The following is a 20,394-nucleotide window of genomic DNA, read 5'->3' as shown; positions in this document are numbered from 1 at the left end:
ATACTGCCCTACAAGCCAGTTAGAACAGGAACACTCTGAACAGGCAGTACCGCATTTAATTAGTCTAACCTCTTCCCCAATAGCTATTTCAGAAACAATTCAGCGGAAAACTAACAGCACAGGCTGCATCCTTCAGAGAACAGAAGCAAACATTTCACTTACTCTTGTCAATACCTAATTCATGCCAGGTAAAGAGAGAGTTGGGTTTCAAGAGATGTCCCGTGCTCAGCCCACAGTCAGAATACCACATGCAAATCAATGGAAATTCAGTTAATATCAAAAATAACGTCCTGCAGTGCAGAGAGGCGCCCTGCAGAGGGCGCCACGGCGGGACAGCCCGTGCCGAACCAGGCTCGGGCACGGGCAGGGGCAGCGCAACGAGACCGGGCACCTCGGAACGCACGGCAGCGCTTCTGGAAGCGCCCAACAGCACAACGCAAAGACACAAACGTCCAACATCTGCCTCTAGGACTGCCAGGGTGAAAATCTGAAGGTCGGGTTTGTATTATGAACCTCCACTAGCAGTGAATGTCTAGTAAATCCAGTGCCAGCATACTGGCTCCAGTAAAAATCCCAGTATCTCATCAATTTTTTTGCGGCATCTGGGAGATGCAATTATAGCACTTGTCTAAAAATAACAGCAACTGTGTTTGTAAGGCCATCCTTCACATATCACCTATTTAGAAATTCATTTTCCCTGTCAAATATAAAGTAACCCCAAACTTCTCCCATATCCACCTCCCAACACCTGGGCTGCTCCACAGTCTAACTCTGAATTGTTAGTGAGAAACAGATCCTAGTACTAGATAAATTCCAACAGCTACAGGGCAAAACAGCTACTCCTGCTATAAGCAAATTACAGCTGAGCCAAAGCCACCAACCAACTGATCTACAGTATCTCGCTCCTCCAGAAAGGGTCTGTTCCAAGCACCCTGCTCAGCATTCCTAATTTTTTAACTACAAAGCCACCTAAATAGCAGGCAAAGTATTTTTAGGGCTGCCTCCTTCATAGACAAAAACAGAACAAACAAACCAACACCAAAGCCCACCACAAGCAAACAAAAACCCCCATACAAATAACCCACTCAAGCAAAAACATCCAAACCCAAAAAGCCCAAAAGGACCAACATTCATTATACACCTGTGCCACTATGTGCACTGCATTTTTTTTAGCTGGAGCAGACTTTGTGACATACAGGCTTCAGTGAAGCAAGACTAACCAGTCCTCCTCCATCACCTATCAGTCACCACCATGTTACCCGCAAACAACTCAGCCATGAGAGGCAGCCAGGACTCTGGGGGAACGCCGGGGAACAAAAACAACCCACAAAAAACCGCCACCAGCTCATTACATCTTGCCTGAAACTGGTCACTTTGTATCAGCATCTTACTGTGACCACGGCAGTGTCAAGACAGAGTTAGATCTTCTTTTGAAAGCAAAGGTGTCTTTGCATGAGAATTTTACTTTGCTCTCTATTAAATACAGGAAAAAGCACAATGAACTTAGAGAGCCACCCATGGAGTAACAGCTACTAATCAAGTGTGAATCAGGATGTGCCTTTTATTAATACCCACTTACACTCCTCCAAGTTGTAGTTTCTAACTTAAAACCTATCTGATTCCCTATCAATAGTCTGCAAATATAAAACCACTAAGTGGCAAACCTCTGCACAAAGACAATAACAGAGGGCTACAGGTGTTCTCAGCAAGATCTAGTGTCTTTGTAAGTAAGCCTTTTAAAACTGGGAGCTGGCAGAACACCTGTCACTGGCACAGGCACGACACATGCAACGGTCACCTCTCACTCCTCCTGGCAGTGCAGGACCTGCACGGTTTTCTAGAACAACACAAACCATTCCTTACTCATACACAACATACTCCTCAGCTCCACTAACAGCAGCAGATACTCAGCAGGCAACTTGCACCTCATCCCAAGTGCCCACCTTTCCACTCAGCTACAGATCAGCTTTTATACTTAGGACTGGCAGAAACATCAGAGCAGTAAGCATAGCAGACCTACTTCAACCCTTCAGTGCTGCAGGACTACAGAGTGGCACACTAAAGCACAGTCTTTAAAAAGAAATTAAATTAAGAGGCAGCCAAGAATCGTCACAGGCCGGAATTTTTCCCTGCACAAGCTTCTAAAACACAGAATTATTGATGAAGAGCAACAAACTGAGCAGAAATACCTGAAAAGCAGAAGAATCCTCTCCTGTAAGGGAAGGTGGAAACAGCACAGTGCAGGTTCCTCTCATTTGAAAGAAAATAAATGGGACCTTCTGTCTCTTCACATCTGACTGTCCCCCCCTTCTTCCTAAACCAGGGTTCAGAGATTGCTGAGCTTCACCACACCAGGCTGCTGCTGCAGCCAGCTGCCCTGGCCACGAGCCTGCCCCCGCTGCACTAAGGACATGCTCGCTGCCACTGCAGCGGCTCCGAGGCCCCGGCTGTGCCCAGCCGGTGCCACCTGGGCAGCACACGCCCCTGTGCAAGCGGCTGCGAGCAGGGCACCCAGCCAGCCCCACGCCACGCTGGCACCGGCCACCACCGACCTGGCACGGACAGGAACACCCTCTTCCCCAGGGCGACTAAGAGGATTCAACAGACAGCTGCTGCTTCCTGGCTTCAAACACTGGGTTCTGCCACTGATGGGTATCAGTGTGGTTCAAATGCTTCCTAGATTACTGGAAAACTTCACAATAACTTAATGAGAGACCTGCACATGATTCATAAATGCACCAACAGCAAAATGAAACAAGTTCAGCTCCATTCGTTAGCTGATTCAGCTCTACAGGAGGTATCCAAGCACAATAGCTACACGCTCAGTCACAGCAGTGAGGTAGGGAAAAAATAATCACTTTCAGGCAAGAGATTCCCCTCAGTTCATTATATGTCATGCCAATAAATGATACACCTTGGCTTGTAGGTATTTCTATGACTGTGTTCATACTTGCTTCAGGAGACACTTAAGTATTTTCCATAAGTATTCTCCAAATAAGACTGAGAAACAGATTATGGATCCAAATTAATTAATCAGCATTTTAGTCTCAACCTGCCAAAAATACTTATTTACCAGAACTAGCATCAAGCAAGAGCAAAGTTACCAGAATTAAAATTCCTAAAAGTGCCCATTCTGTACACACAAAAAATCAAATCTAGTCTGTAAATTTCTTCAGAGTTCATTATGATTTTGTTTAGCAGAGTATACTGGATACTAAACGGTACTAAAGTTTGGGTTATATACCTAAGCCCTTCCAAATCCACATTTTCATAAATGTATCCTGAGGTACCAAACTACACTATCACAACAAACCTCAGCATCTTCCGCAGGATTTTGTCACTAAGTTCCGTTCAAGGTTCTCCACTGTCTTTCTCTGCTCCTATCAAGTGTATCAAAAACACTTTCAAGGACCAACACCATAAACAAACCCCTAAAATGGTTCAACTGACTAACAATGCCCATTTCTGCCGTTCAGAAGAAGTCACAGTAGAAGTCACCCCCAGCTGAGCTGCGATCCATCTCACCCACAGTGAGATCCACACTCCCCTCTCCCAGGAGTGATGGCACAGCAAACCCAGCTGTGTCAGTGCCTCTGTCACTGGCAGTGCTCTGCTACCACAGCGAGGGGTAAGAAAACCAACACAAGAACCATGCAGTGACATACAGAGAACACCAAGGCCCTCCAAGTTCATGGTGAACCAGTGTTCCTCACAGACATGTGCAGGTCCTAACCACAGTTTTAAGGTCACCTCAATAAAGCTGCAGAGTAATCTGAAGATGTATTACATTATAATGTAATACATTCTAAACATCAAAAGTTCAATTTCCCAGACTTCTCATGGCCTGAGTTACTTCGATTACTTAAACCAGGACTCCTTTCACCAAGAGAATCCTCATCAGCACCACAGTGTCTTGTCACACCACAAGAACTCCTGGCTCTTCATCATTCTGGTAATTTCAGTCCTCAAACTTACAGAAACATTTGTTTACCAGCTACTAAAAAAAGCTGTCACTCAGCCTTATTATGTTCTTAAGCACTTCTCCTAACTCCCGTAATTCCCACAGGCACATTTGTCCCTCATGTATTTTATTATTTCTCTCTTACCTTTTTAATTTTTATAAGTTAAACCAAGAAAATCAGCTTCAACTTAATTCCTTGGTTCACAACTCTGGCAGCAGCAGTGAACTGTTCCATACACCAGCACCACCACCCCGGGTTCACTCTGCTGCTGCTGTCCAGCAATCTCATCTGGTAGTGCATATCCCAAACATATGTTCATGGCTCCTCCAGGAACTTAACAGTAAATTAATTCAATTTCTGCAGATTTTATGACTGTTGCTCAGGCTCCATAAACAGTCTTCCCCACAAAAACACAAGCTATGTACACTAAACACATAACTGTAGCTCATTACATTAAAAATTAGAAAAGATACGTGGCATCAATTACAGAGCTAAAGCATCAGCAGATACAGAACAGACCAGCAGAGTGCAGCTCTGAAAGCTCAACAAAGCTTTAGCTCAGCACTGCTGTGCTTTAGGAATTGTACTTTTTTGCCTTTTTTTGCAGAATCCTAATACTTTAATTAACTCAGCTACAAGACCACTTTGTCTGTAAGTATTACTATGACAACATTTTTAATAATATTCTACAAGAACATTTATTGAAGGAAACAAAATCTGAGGTCCCATTCTCAGATTGCCAGCTCAGGCACACCTAATACAAAGCATTTGGGTGTTAAAAAGGCACATGAGCCATCATCAACATCAGGAACACAAACTGAGTTCACATTGTGAAATCAATTAAGAGTTTTCCATTACTCACATTTAGGTTCAAATTTAAATCTTCATTTATAATTTAAAATTTCAATAACCTGTATAAGAAGTAAAACATTTTGGAGTGTCAATCTACATGCTACCAACTTTCAAGTGGTTTCTCTAACACATTCTATCATTCTTAAAATGTTTTTTTACCTCAAAGAAAACTCCTGGAGTTTACTTCGAAATTGTTAATATACCCAAAATCCTACTTCAGTTAGCTCTGTCTCTTCAGCTAATTTTCCAACCCCAGTGAAAAGGCTAGTCACTTATGAAAACCAAAAGCCACCGAAAAGAGTAACTGAATTGATATAATCGGAATTAAATTCCACAATTCTTTAACTTTAAAGGATCCATTTGTGCATTAGTAAAAGAGAAACTCTTGTTGCATTGTCTCTTGCTACATGGCTGGCACAGGAGATCCTTGAAAGGTTCTTCGACAGTGTATCTTGTTTCACAACATTAACAAGAGAACTTAAAGTGGTTATTTGGGAGTATTCCTAGCAATTAGAGCTACAGTCCTTATGGAAGAACCAGACTGCATGAATTGTTCTCCTACACCTCTGGATTATGTTGCTAAATTCTACCAAGTACATAAGAACACTTCCTTTTAAGTTAAACTAATTTTTAAGGGTCTGATTTTCTTTTAAAGCCCATAAGCAAAAAGCTGCTTTATCAGACTCAAGCCACAGAATAGGACAACTCTTTCCACAAATGAACTCAAAGCCAGATTCCACAGAAGTGAAGTAATATCCACGTTTCCTGGGCATAACTATTAGGACCTGAAAAGGGTACCTAGATACGTCTCTATCTGTTGATAGGAAAGAAAAACACTAACAAGTAAAATAATCCAGTTCCGCTCCTGCCTCCACCTTGTCCCGTTACTGCAGGAAAGCTCATCCACAGTAGAATCACCCAGGCACAGCCATGCAGCCGCTCCTAGTGCGGCAAACAGACCTTATCCTAGAAAATGTTGGTATCCATCACCTGCTAAGCTGGCAGGGATGAGTCAGGGAATATGAGAAAGCTACTCATTTATGAGCTGGGTTAATCTTTTTTTTTTTTTTCCCCCCCCCCCACTTTTCAGCCTACATCTGTAAAGCTGGCTGAGGGATTACGACGAAGTGAGCTCCAACAACTATCTGATTTGGGAAAAACAAAACAAGAACCAAATCTGATCTGAATTACAACTCTGAGCCTTATTTTTAATTCATATGTTTAGTAAGCCTGTTATTCTGCAATTAAGGGAAGTCTCAAAATGCCCGTAGGTCAACACTTTGCTTGATACATCAATGTAGTATTCACAGAGTACAGCATTCTGTGCAGTCTTTGTAATAATTCACAAAAAACATTTTCTGCTTCAGTTCAGTTACAGGTTTATCAAAGGAAATAGATTTTAACATGAAAAAAGTGAAAAATTTTATGTCTGTTTTCTTCCCCATTTCACCTACATGCACAGTTTTTGCTAAAAACCTGATACAGTAGTTTAGTTCTGAAAATAATTCAACACCAAATCCATGGGGAACGAGAAAGCAGTCTGTAGCAGATCAGATATAATGCCTATGTTCCAAAGACTTGGAATGCAGGTTGCAATTACATCTGAAAAATAAAGCTAAGGAATGTCATCAAGATGCTATAAAACAAGAGCAAGTTGGCTCCTCCATGCAGCATGCTGCCTAAAGAAACGCCCGTGCATTTTGAAATCAACTCCTATGCCCGTCTGCTTTCCCATATTATCTCAAGCTAAGTTTTTAACACATCACTGGCAGTCACTACCCACCTTTAGGCCTGTAAAACAACGAAACACATTTTTGGCCTCATTACCTTCCCAGGCACCAATGCTAAATGACTTTGAGGAATCTGGACCAAATTTGCTTGGAAAATACTTTTTTTTAAAAGAAGACTTTAAATTAATTCAATCTTGACATTTTTTCTACATGTATCACTTCAGTTTTGCAATTCTGATAGAAGCATGATACAAGTAATTCTCAGGAGAAACATCTTGAGCACTGTCACATCATCTAATTTTAGAGCCTTTGAGCTTCCTCCAGGTCAGAGCTCCAGCCTGAGGTCTGTGTATAGGCTTTGGGGGAAAACATCCTTCTTCTAACCTGCCTGTTCAGTTCTATGTGAAAATGCAGGTAAATTTAGCTATCAATAAGTGAACAACCTGGAAAAACTCAGGCTGCAGTAGAAAACCAAGCTTTAACATGTGTGAAAACGTTTTTGACATAGCACTCTCCACATTGCTCTCAGTGTGTTGTGACAGTGGTAGGACAGCAAGTAGGGGTAGTGTTATGGGGCTCGACATTACATGTTGCTACTCAACACTTGCTCAGAGTGAAGCACATAAGGGTCAGCTGGATGACTTAAGCAGGATATTTTTCAGTATCATTACTGCTAGGTCAAACAACACATACATATTTTGGGATAGCAATTCTAGACCACCAAGAGAAGAGTGCTGCACTCAGATGTGTCTGTCAGCAGGCATGCAACTGGATTTGAACTTTATTGTTTTCAATTTTTCCTCCCATACTTCTCTGGCTTGAAAAATTAAGTAACAGATTTATAACTGTAAAGGAGGTCACAGGACTATATTCAAATTTAAATAATTCAATCATTAAACTGCCTGTTATACTGGAAATGTGATATTAACAAAAATGACTGTGAATTGATTAAATTTATATAGAAAAATATCTGGAAGGAAACTTAAAAGGAACACCTAAGTTAATACTTCAGAAACAGGAGAAGGTGTAAACCACAAAGAAATCCAAACAAGAACTTAAGACAGACCTTCCACTCTTCAATCATGAGAACACTGTTGGTCCTTTACCCATTTTCGAAGCTCGTTGGCCAAAAATGGCTTCACTTGCCCAGAGGGGGAGGGGAAAAAAAAAAACAAAACCAAAAATCTCATCAAAATTGTCTATCTTCTTCTATTACACGCAACAGTGTTCAACCTCTCATGACACTAGTACCAAAAATAATGAAATCAGGGTTCTGGTAGAAGGTGTCTCATCTTTCTTATCACCCACCTTCACCTACTACCCTCCTGCCTCTAAAACAGAGCTGAAGGTGAAAGAATCAGAAACTTCTACCATTACTGATTTAATAGACACCATCTGTTTAAAATACATACACACACTCATTAATGACATCATCCTCTTAATAGATTACAAGGATATGAGCATTTAAACAAACCAAATTGTTTATGCAATCTCTTTCTTTACCGCAAAAAGCAGATGAATCCAGCACAAGATAAGCTGCCAGTGTCGTTTCTTTATGGAAGAAACAGTCATTTATCTGCAGCAAACAGCCTAGATGCTTCCAGCTGATTTTCCTCTAGTCTTAAAGAAGGATAAACTTAACACCTTTGCTTTAGCATTAAGCAGAAAAATAAGGCAGAGGCAATCTCGGGGCGAGGTGAGGGGGGGAGGAACACTTGTCTAATTAAACCAAAAGAACTTAAGGTTTGTGGAGCACAACGGGAACAATTAACATGGATACAAGAGGCAAGGTATAAATAATCCCAGTCATGAATGCCCCTGTGCTATCCCAGATGCAAACCAGTAGAGCACCACCCCACAGAGCCACAGAGCCTGTCACCTACCTCACAAGAGGTGTGACAGCTGAGTCACCAACCAGCCCCAGAACAAGAGGTGCCTCTGAACAGCCTTCGACCAACTCCCTCAGCAGGGACCTACTTAACAACGGATGCAAGGAAATTACAGGACAGACACTGCTGCTGCACCACCTACAAACCTCAACCACGGATGGTCCCATCTCTGGAAATACCTTCTCAAGGCTGCAGCAAGTAGATACTAGTTAAAAACATCAGATAAGCCTTCCAGAATCAACACAATCACAACCACAAAGATGTATTTATTACATTCATTAAATTACAATCCTTATCCAAAGTCCACAAACAGCCAAGCCAAGCTGCAGGGCTCACTCAGAAGCAGTACCATTAAGAAGGAAATGGCGAAAATAATTCCAAATGTATTAACTAGCAGGTACTCTGAATTAATAACGCTGATATTTTTACATAGTTATACATGCATCAGTGCTCTTAGTATTTATTGGTCAATGTGACAATGCTGTGCACAGCAATAATTTTGGAAGGACTGTATGCTTACAGGCCCAAGGAAATGGAGTTCAGCATACACTTACTTCTCAAGTAACATTTTTCTTTGAAATTTCCTGACAGTACATGCCAGCAGGAAGCTAAATGATAGGTGGCTTCCAAGACGGTGAACTAAAAGCAAGAGAGCCTAAGTCACACCTACCTAATCCCTTAAGGAGAGAGCAGGAGGTTTAAAAAAAAGAAAACAGAATGAGCTTTTAAACATTATGAATGAGACAAACATTGCCCCATCTAAGGTCCTGCCTCAACTGAGAGGAAAAGGCCCTTCTTTAAACAACCGAGATAAGATACAGGTTAGCAATACACATCTGTTGGGCTAACCCGCAGCAGCTGGCATCTCCAGGGTAAAACTGGAACTCTATTCTTCATCAGACAAAATCCTGGTTATCGCCAATGTTTCTAATATGTACTGTTCATCAGTTGGTCTTAGAACATGGCAAGAATGAAGAAAAGTTTTGTTCTAAAATAACTAATACATGAAAACCAGACATTTAACCCAACCTCGGCTCAGGACCCCACCACTAAGCTGACAAGACAGAGCTACAGCTCCCATCACACCTCTGCACCCCAGTGGTGGCACAATCCTGCCCACAGAGCATGGCCATTCATGCTCCCCTAGCATGGACAGCATTCAGAGCAAGAATTCTGAGGAAGCAGCTTTATGTAGTTAAAATTAAATTTAAACAGGTCAGGATTGTATCTTAGTGTAAATGCTTATTTTTAAAAACTTGAAGTGTAGCCTACTCTGTCAGGCAGATCAAAAGACAAAGCAACATCACCCATGAATCCCCATTTCCCTTGTGTCAGGAATGAAGTAGCTCCTGAGAAAGCCCCTGAACCCAGGCCAGGCTTCACCAGCGCAATACATTTTTAGTAGTCAGGTTGTCCTGCCGGTGATACTTAAGCTCTTATAAAAAGGAGAAAGAGGAGGCAGTTGTAACGTCACTGACAGATCTGCAAGTATGGACAGTGCATAGCCTACTGCTTCTCTACAACAAACCTCACAGGAGAGTCCCAGAACCATTCTATCAACACACATGGCTCTGATCCTTAGGAAAGATCTTCAGTTGCCATCACAAATTACATGTTAGAGGCTGGAAACTCCCCCGCACCCCATAGGAAATCTGAAATTATTCTCTATTAATAATAATTACTGATTTCTATTGTCTTCTTGATTTCCTGAATTTAGGCCTACACAGTTCTTATTTTCAGCCTGACAAGTATTTCAGTGCCCACTTCATGGACACTTCAGCTGCTCTCCCAGTCTTTGCCTTTAGTTTAGAAAATGGGCCTGAAGCTCACCAAAGCAGGAGAGAGCTGACCTAAACTGAACTATTCCAATGTCACTCTCCTTCTTACTATGGTAATTCCAACCCCTCTAGTTCAGGAATATAGGGCAGCTACAGAGGGTTGTAAAAAAAACTTACAAACATATGCAGTCTATACCTGAGCTACCCTGAGGCAGACAGGTCCAGCTATTGTTTGCTCAGAATATTCCACAAGAGGTACAAATACATTATAATTAAAGATGGACATTGGCTGTGGAGTTCTTCATGGAAGACAAGGTTGGAGTGCTGAACAAGGCAGTCAGCAGATGTTGACTCTGGAGCTGTCCCATTCACAGCAAGTTGGATAGACAGCAAGCTGAGAGCAAAGACACAACCTGAGTCCCCAGGCTGGGAGGAGTACAGGAGCCAGGACAGGCACAGGAATCAGCAGGACAGGCAAGACAGAGCTCATGTGCAGGCGGAAAGGAACTACTGATGCCTTTTGCTTCTGTAGAACCCAAATGAACAAGTAACTCCTGTAGAAAAAGTGACTGCCATCATTTCAAGGGCAAAAATCAACCAAAGCTGTTAAGATGGCAAGTGTTTTACTGGGTTCTTCATCGGCCTTAGCCTGGATATGCATTAGACTCAGCTACTGAGCTCATGCAGCCACTGAATCCTGGAAGATCTACTCCAAGTGAACGAACTAGAAATAACGCAGAAGCCACTGCCCCTTATTTTAATTTTGGGCATACTAAGAGAAACACAGTCTCTTGTGTGCCCATCTCCTGTCACAAACTGCACTCCAAAACTGAGACCCCCATGAAAAAGCAAAATCTCAGTCTGCTTCAGAATCATCCGTGTTCAATGCTGTACTTGCTCCAATCAACACTGAAATCAGATGGGAATGCCATGAGGTACATGTGGAACAGGAGAGCACTTCCACAAGCAGCCCTTCCTAGGTGCTTCCTCCAATCCCTATTGTACTCCCCAAATCCTTTGTTCTAACGCCTTTCCTACACAACTTTAAGCAATAGTACCCAAGGGGGACAGCAATGCTCTTACAGAGCTACAGTGCTCAAAAGGGCTTCGAAAATCTTGAGATGTTATTTTACAAGAACTCAGCACATGACGAAGGGCAATGCAATCTAGTCTGTACACTGACAGCAGTCACTCCACTGTGGTCACCAGAGAAACCAGGGATTGTCTTTTCCTGTGTGCCCACCCATAATCCGGTCTAACCAAGAAGTTCCATGAACAAATAACAGCATGAAGCCACAATACAGGGGCTTCTCTAGATTCCAGAGAATCTTGTGTGTGAAACACCAGCGCAAAAATTGTAATTCTTATCTAAAGTGTAAATAAAATCAATTCAACAAGTGAATATCTAAGTGGATAAATTGAAGCGGTTATCAGACAAAAAAAATCCGGCTTTGCAACAGTGACTGGTCACTTCTCACTGCCAGACAAATCAAAATCCATCCTGCAGAAAAAACCAGCCTCAGAACAGAATGTGAGATTTGTTTCATTTCCGAAGCTTCCTGCACCATTAGATTCTTCCCTAAAGAAGAGACTTCATTGTTACGGCAATTAGTATTCCTCCACCCCGGCAAAGGGAGAAAAAAAAAGCTCTGAAAGGGTAATCGAGCCATTTCGCAGCTTTGCCTCCTTACTCCACCCAGTCTCTTCCCTGCTCAATGGCTGCTCACAGCATCCACAAACATGGGAACAGCAACAGAAACACACAAAAACGAGATGCCTAAGAACAAGCCGGATATTTGCAATGCATCTTACAGTTTAAAAATATTTTCTTTGTTTAGCTCCCCAACATAATTTTCCTATTTAACAAAATCACTCTAAGGGCAAATAACATTCTGACAGCAGACCCTCCCTCTCCCGAAAACCAGCCAAATGCTGCACAATCATTTACAAAACGATCATGAGTGAACGGAGGTTCTTTAACCACCACCTCCTAATGCCATGAACAATACTGTCATAGGAACATGCACTTAAAAGAATCACCACAAAAATACGTATTTAAGCCAGGTCAATATGCCCAAACATTTAATTATATTAAAATAGTGTTTATTAAAGATTTTTAATATAGCTTAGATTAACCTTCTCCCATCCCTAGTAGGTAATTCATTATGAAAGGACTTGACCTGCACCAACCAAGCCCACTACTGCAGCACTATAGGCAAGGAAATGGTTCGAGTGATACCATGGCAAAGAAAGGGAAGGTGTCACATTATTATTGGTATTAAAGGTCAATTTAATTGCATCCACCTTAAACAAAAAAAAAAAAAAAAAAACAACAAAAAAGAAAGAATACAAAAAAAATCTCACGCCCACAGAACTGAACAAACCCCAAACTTTTCAAGGGAGGCACCACTCCCACCCCCCAACTTTCATCAAAAGCCTTGCCTGCATATAACCTCCTGCTGAAACAAAACCTCGGGAGCAGCAATTAATACAGGATTTTAGCAAACTCGATTGCTATTATAAGATTTTCAGGGGAAGCCTGTGCACCTGCAGCCATCCAGGCAGTGATATGACCCCCAGAAGGAGAGATTAGACCTCCCTCCCCCGTTTTACTGCAGCTGGTTCTGAAGGTCTGAGCCACCTCCTATCGCTGCTGCCCTGCTGAGCACTGCAGGAAAACTGGGGATGCGAGACAAATTCTGAAACAACACCTACTCCTTTCCCTGGATTATTAATTCTCGTCTTGTTTTCGGTGCCGCGGCCGCGCTGGCGATTTGGGCCATCGCCCGACGCCCGGCCCTGCCCGGGGAGAGGGTGACAGGGGGAAACCCCCGGCAGGAACCGGGGAGGGATGCTCGGGGTCCCCTCCGCGCACGCACCGGGCCCATCGCCCCTGAAAGCTTTTTTATCGCTATTAACCCTGGCCCATCGCCTCCTCCAGGTATTTGCTAAGTCACGGACGGAGCGGCGCGGCCCGCGGGGGGAGGACACGGGCCCGGCGGCGGCTCCGCGCCCGCCCCGCCGCTCCCGCCGGGCCCTGTTTTCCTGCAGAGTCACCGCGGGAGCGGGGCCGGGGGCCGCGGGGAGCGGGGGAGCCGCGCCCCGGCCCCCAGAACCCCCCCACACCGACCCGGGGGGAGGACACCGGGCCGGCCCCCCCGCCGCCCCCCGCCCCGCCCGGTCCCTCCTCACCAACGGGCGCGGCCGCCATTTTGAGAGCGAGGAGAGAAGGGGGGGGAGCGGGGCGAGGGCGGGGAGCGGGAGAGGAGGGGGAGAGCGGAGAGGAAAGCGGCGGCCGCTCGGGCCCCGGGCCGGGACAACCCGCGGGCCGTTGGGGCGGCGGGCCCCAGGCTTACCGAGCCCCGCCAGCACCGCCGCCTCGCTGTGCTGCGCGGGGCCGGCGCCACCCGCCTGTCCCACTCACCGGCGCGGCGTCCCGGTGCGGGGTCGGGGTCCCGGTGCGGGGTCGGGGTCCCGGTGCGGGGTCCCGGCGCTCGGGGACGCTCCGCTCGCTCCGCGCTGTCAGAGGCGCCGCGGCCGCCGGGAGGGAGGGCGGGAGCGGCGCGGCCGCCGCGGCGCTGCGCATGCGCGGCCGGGGGCGGGGACGGCCGCCCTCCGCCATCTTGGGCGGCCGAGGCGCGGGGTGCGTGTCCCGGCGTGCCGCGCGCTCCTCCCGGCGTGCACTGCGCGCCTGCCCGCCTGAGGGGGCGGCGCGGGGACACCGGGAGCCCCCGGAATAACGGGCGCTTCCCGGGAACACACCGCGAGTACCGGGCACATGCCACGAAGATCAGGCACACCGGGAGAACACCGGGCACGGCAGCAGTGACACTGGGCACACCGGCACCGGGCATGCCGAGTGCCACCGAGCACCGGGAAGACGAGGCACAGCGGGTACACCCACCTCGATCTCGGCCTCCCACAGGCACCGGGCGCTCTGGTGCCTTCCGAGTGTCCCTTCCTAGGAATTTCGTCCCGGGACAGCTTTGTTTTGTTGAGTGACCTTGTCCCGCAGATCTGGAGTCACCAGAGTTGAGAGAAACGTTCAGATCTTTTGTGTCCATCACCTCCTTGTGACGGGAGCACTGGGAACTGGATGTTTGCATAGTTAAATCTCAAAATGTCCTGTGTTTAATATCTCAAAATGGTGGTTCGTGGTGGTAAACTGAGGCACAGACCACTGCTGCTTTGACCCATGCGCTCACAAGAGGTGGCACAGGAGAGTCCTGGAGCGTCTTGGCACTGCCTCTCTCAGCTCCTGTTTGACCAACACAGCCAAGCAGCTCTGTCAGCAGAGTTCTCCCACCAGTTTGTTGTTTTGAATCCCAGTGGTCGCAGTGTCAGGGACAGCAGTGCTTGCCCAGGAGCTCTGCACAGCCCATCGTGGTGAGCACTACAGCTGCGCTGGTAGAGGCCACAGGCAGGGAACCTGCTGCTGGCCGGGAATCCCAGAGCCCCGCAGCCCCAGGGACAGTGACCACAGCCACCTCCAGCACAGGCAGCGTGGCAGCAATGCAGCAAGACTGGGGCCACGCAGCTGTCTGAAATGCTGACCCGAGGGAAGAGGTAATTCCACATGGAAAATTATCTAGACAGCAAAAAAATGAGAAAACTTCAAGGGACACTAAAAATTGTGTAATCAAAAGCTGTACAGCCCTATCTGTTACTCCTGTGAGTAGCAGTGAAGATTACTAATGTAACAGTTGCATAATGCACCTCTGTGTTTGTACCCAGGGCACCTGAGGGTGCTGGTGTCAGTGTTGCCTGTGCTGGGCCTTGGGCCTTCACTTGCTCTTGTTTATTTTATACAGCAATGGAAAGGGCTGTGCAAACCCCATACACCACACAGGCACTTGTCAGGGCTATTTCACGGACAACATAAGACACACAGGGGACTGGAATTTGGGGAAAGGCTTTCAAATAGTTGCCCAAATTACCCTGGCTTTACTTCCACCTGCTTGCAAAGCAGGCAAAACTGCTTTGACAGCCTCAAAATTCTAATATTTCAAGTATTTTGGGTGCATATTCAAGTGATAATTAGCATCTACACAAAAAATTAAATCTGGTTTGCAGGGATTAAGGAATTTTCCAAAGATGTTTAGGACACTGGTATTTTATTCTCCTTTTACAGCTGGCCTTCCTTGTAATATCGTTGCTTGATACTAGAATGGAAAAGAAGTCCCAGCTGCCAGCACAGCTGAACCATGAGGAGTCTCAGAGCCCATTTTTCTTGACCATTTCCTTGATGGCCACCATGTACCTCGATAATAGCAAACACGGACCCTGCGCCTCAGTGGGGACAGGCAGATCCAAATTACACAGCTCCTTCTGATCCCAACTTCAGTTTTTCTTCAGATTATTCCTAAAGTCATTGTTTGTCGCTTGCACAGCTCTGCTGCAGTGTGAGCCAGGCTTCTCCAGGGGAGTTTTTGCCATCTGGGGTGGCACGCACAGCAACGGCTACTACAGCTGAGATTAGGATCCCAAATGTTCCATCAACCCTTTCCACACACTTCCTGCTAAACATGGAAACTGGATTCATTGATAATTCATATGTTGCCTCTGAATGAAAGTTGTCATTAATATTCTATGCGTGTACATATTTGTGTAGCAAAGCACCTGCAGTGACTGTACCACTGCAACCAGCTCATGTACATGTTTCACGTCCGTCACGGTGCCTGACCTACAAAAGATGTGAGCTGTTACAGCCACAGAGCTCTGGAAAAGAAAGAGTTGCATGAAAATGCCTCCACAGATTTGAACTGAAAGATCAGTGCAGTTTTAGGTCGGGACTGAATTCCAGTGACATAAATACTGTCGTTACAAGGTGCCTAAGCACATACCAAAGGAAAATTAACTTCTAGCTGTGTCTTGCAATTCAATTTAATGAGTCAATGGGCATGTCTACCTGTGTCATTAACCCTGTCACTGGGATAAATCACAAGAAATGAGCATTTTTTCTTCTTTTTGTTCACTAGTGAATAGTGACTTCTCTGTGATTCAAGCAAGACTCTACAACTGCAAATTTTCCACTTTATTGTTTTTATAGGTGCAAAAGTTTTAGAAATTCTGCTCCCAGTACTCATGTGGCCTTTCCTCTACATTATAAACATAAGGAAGAGGGCAGTCTGTAAGTGTGTCCCTCTCTACGTGACATTCTCAATAGCATTAAAAAGAAGATAATCAAATCATGTCTGTGAGGTATCTGCGTTGGGAACCTTGGCCCTGTGCAAAGTCTTCCTCTGTCGCAGTAAAATTTTTCACTGAAGTGAGCCCCTTTTCTAATTTAGTATAAAGGAAATGAAAGCTGAATTTTCAGCAAGTGTTCCTGTTTTACTGCTAAAAGTTGCCATGCCTGTTTTTATTCCATTCTGCATCTCACCTGGACTGCTGATCGCATAGAGCTTATAAAGAGTTCATGCTACTGTTGATGACCATGTGTTTCTGTATCTTGATTCAATAGTCTTTGATGGTCCAATACTGTTCCGATGGACATTGCTTTCACATGGTTCCTTCTTTAAACTCACGTGTTAGTTCAGCGACTGCTTTTCCTAGAGCCAAAGGATGAAAGTCCAGGTACAAGAAGCATTTCAGCCACTTATCAGTTCTGTTTCCACTGGTGTCCCCTGACAGGCCCTTATCCAAACCTGACTGCTCACTCTGGAGGTGCAGCGTTCCCTGGCAGCTGTGGGCCTGGTCCCTTGGTGTTCCCAGGTTATCTGCTGGTTCCTCCGTGTTTTTGTGAGGTTGTAATTGGTGTCTGCTCAGCTTCACGTTCACCTTCTCCGTCCCCATACAGTGAGTGGGATGTTAAAAATAACCTTTTTCTGTGAGACCGTAAAAACAAGTGTTGCCTATAATAACCTTGTCAAAGTTTTTAACACAGGAGTATCAATTGCAGGTATTTATTGCCAAACAATAAGATGTTTTCTGTTCCCAAAATTTTAAAATTTATGAGGATTATATTATTCAAGGATAAATATCCTTACTTAAAAACTTTTATTCAATAGCTTCAGGAAATTACTCCTTTTATCTTCAAAATGCTTTTATTGGCTTACAGCGAGGGCCAGTAACATGCACATTTCAGTTAAAAGGATGGTAAAGTAGTGCAGAGATAATAAAGCATCCACCTTTATATCTAATTGGAGCATGCACTTTTGCCTGCAAAAGCTGCACACTGTTCTCATGCTAATGCTGCAGCTGAACATGCAGATTAGGTCATTTTAGGCTCCTGTAGCTAACCAGGATAATTTGCGCATAAGTACCTGATATGCATAGAGCACTGCTGCAAAGGTCCGTGCAGGTATTTGGGATCGGATGCGTTTCTCCTGGCTCTCCCAGATGTGCTGCACAGCTGCAGCTGAGCTGCAGTTCAGCAGTTTGATGGACTCCAGCGCAAGCCTTGTTGTACTCAGCATCCCTTGTGCGCTCAAACTTGTAACCTGTAAGAGTCACACTTCGGGTGAAACAAAAGGAACCACCATTGTTCGATAGAAGCAGTGATACCAGGTTGCTTTCCAAATTTGTATCAAAGTAAAACAAGCAGATATAACCTAAAAGCTGGGGAAAATAGGCCAAAGCAAACAAGCATGAGGCAGGAGTATTGAAGGAGGGGAGCACAAACTAACATCAGTGTATTCTTAATCCACAGTTATCCCAGATTTGGATTAAACTGCCTTCTGGAGGGGCTTCCAGGACCCTTTTTGCATTGAAGTGTTCACCCCTGGTCACAGCATTTCTCCTTCTGATGGGTTTGTATTTTAAAAGGCATGAGATGAACTTTTCTGCCCTGTGTATCATGGACAGTGCTGCTGAGTCAAAAGCACAGTTAAAAACAAAGCAAATGTGTTGCTTTTTTAGTTCTTCAAATTCCATTGCTAATTATAGTGATGGTGTATGTTGTTACTGCTGACACTATCCACCCGCCTTCTAAATTCCTTTCACTATACTCCTTTTCAGTTGCAGTATTAAAGCACTGCCAGCAATGCTAAGTGACATTGCTTGCATTTTATAGAATCATCATAGGGTATAGAGATTATATGTAGATTTTTCTATAATCATCATCAAGGGGTGTTTTTATTGCACTCAGCCTAATGTTAAAAGATGTTCTTGTGTTATTCTTTGTGCTTTATAATTTTATTGTTTCTATATAACGCACAGAAATCTAGAATTTGCTTCTAGTTTGCTCTTCTTTCCTCGGAGTCATTTTAGCCATAGGTATGGCTTGGTTATTGCAGAGTCACTAGAAGCTCTTTAAATTCTGCTTTTAAGGCACAAATCTGTTGTTCAAGATACTGTAAAACATCGGGGATGTGTGGCCTCTGCCCCATGGGTGCTGCAGCATTCCAAACACAACTTTATGGGATAAATTATCTTTATTTAGATAATCCATGAATACTGGAGAAGGATGTTATTCGTTATGTGATTGCTTTATAGATGTGGGAAATGGGAAAAGTCGTGCAGGGACTGTAGCTGGGGCTGTGCCAAAGGAAGGATTGCAGCCACTGACTGCACTCATGTCGTGGTGACACAGCCTCTGTCCGTGCTCCGCAGGTGCGGCGGGGGTGGAGCTGACTCCGGCCCGAGGTGCTGCTTCTCCCGCGGGGTGGTGGACTTTGCTGCTGAAGTTATGCACATGCTGCACGGGAGATTTGCAACTACAGGTTGAGGTATGCAGGGAGCCTGATCAGTACCTACGGGGAAGATGGCTTTTAATCTTACATGTGTTCTAAACAACAATATATTGCTGAACAGAAGTACTTCCTTTTAAAGCAAAATGAACGCTCTTTTCCTAAAGAACAATCCGTTCAGCTGACAAACCTGCACCAGCTTTAATAAACTGACAGTGTATCCCCCCATTAAAAACAGCAACATTTTACAACAAATAGAACTATTCAGAGATGTAAATGCCATACCGATGCTTTATTTTTTACATTTTAGAATATTTGTTATTACCAGAAAATATAAATTCTCTATTAGATTAGAAACTCTTGTTTCTCAGCAACATCTTGAATATTACTGGTCTAACTAGAAGGCTGAGAAGTTGAAACAGATGTGTGCTGAGAGCCCCATCAACTTCTAGAAAGCTAGTCCAGGTTTCTTTCCAACAGGACAGAATATTGCAGCTTCCCTACAAGGAGGAGGTAGGTGGCTCAAATGCCGTGTGATTCACGGCCATAAGAATGCACCACCACCAGCCCATGCATGGATACTCACACGCCCTGATCAAATTATATGTTTGACACATTCTTAAACTGAACCTTTCTGCAAGCAATTACACATGTTAGTGATGCTGTGATTCAGTGTGGTGCTGGCTGATGATGAAACACTCACTGCAGGGCTGCTCCTCATGGCACATGGCACCAGGAAACAGGAACCTTAGCTTGCCTTTTTACCACTGGCTTCTCTCTGGAGAGCAGCTATAATGAATATTGCCTTAAATGGTTGTGAAGGAGGACAACGTAGAGACATCACCTGTTGCAGTAGGTATTTTCTAGTAAATGTACTGAAAATTGTAAATGGAAGAAAAAACCTGAGATTTAAAACTTTTGTCAGACAGTGAAGACAGACACAGCATGGGACAGAGCTCGTTGTGGCTCTCGGGGGGCTGCAGCCGCTGCCCAGGGAAGTGCAGCTTTGGAAACTGTAAAGGACAGAGGCAGTGAAAGGGTTCGTTCAGTGGTATATGAACATGAACACTGCTGCAGTCAATCCCTTCTGGGTGCAACTGTAAGTCCAAAGAGGGAGGGAAAGGGAAGGAAGAAGGAATATCTGTCCATTTTTGGAAAAGTTACAAATTCTTAACACTGGTACACTGTGATGTCCTGTGCTTTGTCCTCTCAGGAACTCCTCTTCTTTGGGGCAAATCATTTCATGTCTCTTGAATACTTCTTAAAACATTTCCAATGCCAGCATTATTCATTCATGTTTATGAAGTCTGTTTATATTTGTGCTTCAGTAAATGTCACCATAAAAATAATATTATCAAGTATTGGAAAAAATCTTTTCCCAAACCAGTGGCAAATCTCTTGGTGACTGTGATGGAATTAATCATCCAACTGGTCTGCAATGTTTGTAGAAAACAATGGATGTGCCTCCACACTCCGTTGGCTGAAAAGCTCTCTCAGACATTTGGTGTAGTTCTGTTATTTGTTCTAAGCATCATTTAGTGCCCTCAGTGACC

General features: G+C 44.6%; 1 protein-coding gene across 1 annotated transcript in view; it reads right to left on the bottom strand.

Annotated features, from left to right (window-relative positions):
* Nucleotides 1-13,784, bottom strand: part of PAFAH1B1 (platelet activating factor acetylhydrolase 1b regulatory subunit 1) — a 28,731-nt gene extending 14,947 nt beyond the window's left edge. The window contains exon 1 of the mRNA XM_082294772.1: nucleotides 13,636-13,784. The gene's annotated coding sequence lies outside the window, so the exon portion shown is untranslated. The remainder of the gene's footprint in view (nucleotides 1-13,635) is intronic.
* Between the last annotated feature and the right edge of the window lie 6,610 nt (nucleotides 13,785-20,394).

Source organism: Coloeus monedula, assembly GCF_965178545.1.
Source record: "Coloeus monedula genome assembly, chromosome: 20".
Taxonomy (NCBI): domain Eukaryota; kingdom Metazoa; phylum Chordata; class Aves; order Passeriformes; family Corvidae; genus Coloeus; species Coloeus monedula.
This window is presented reverse-complemented; position numbering and strand designations above follow the sequence as displayed.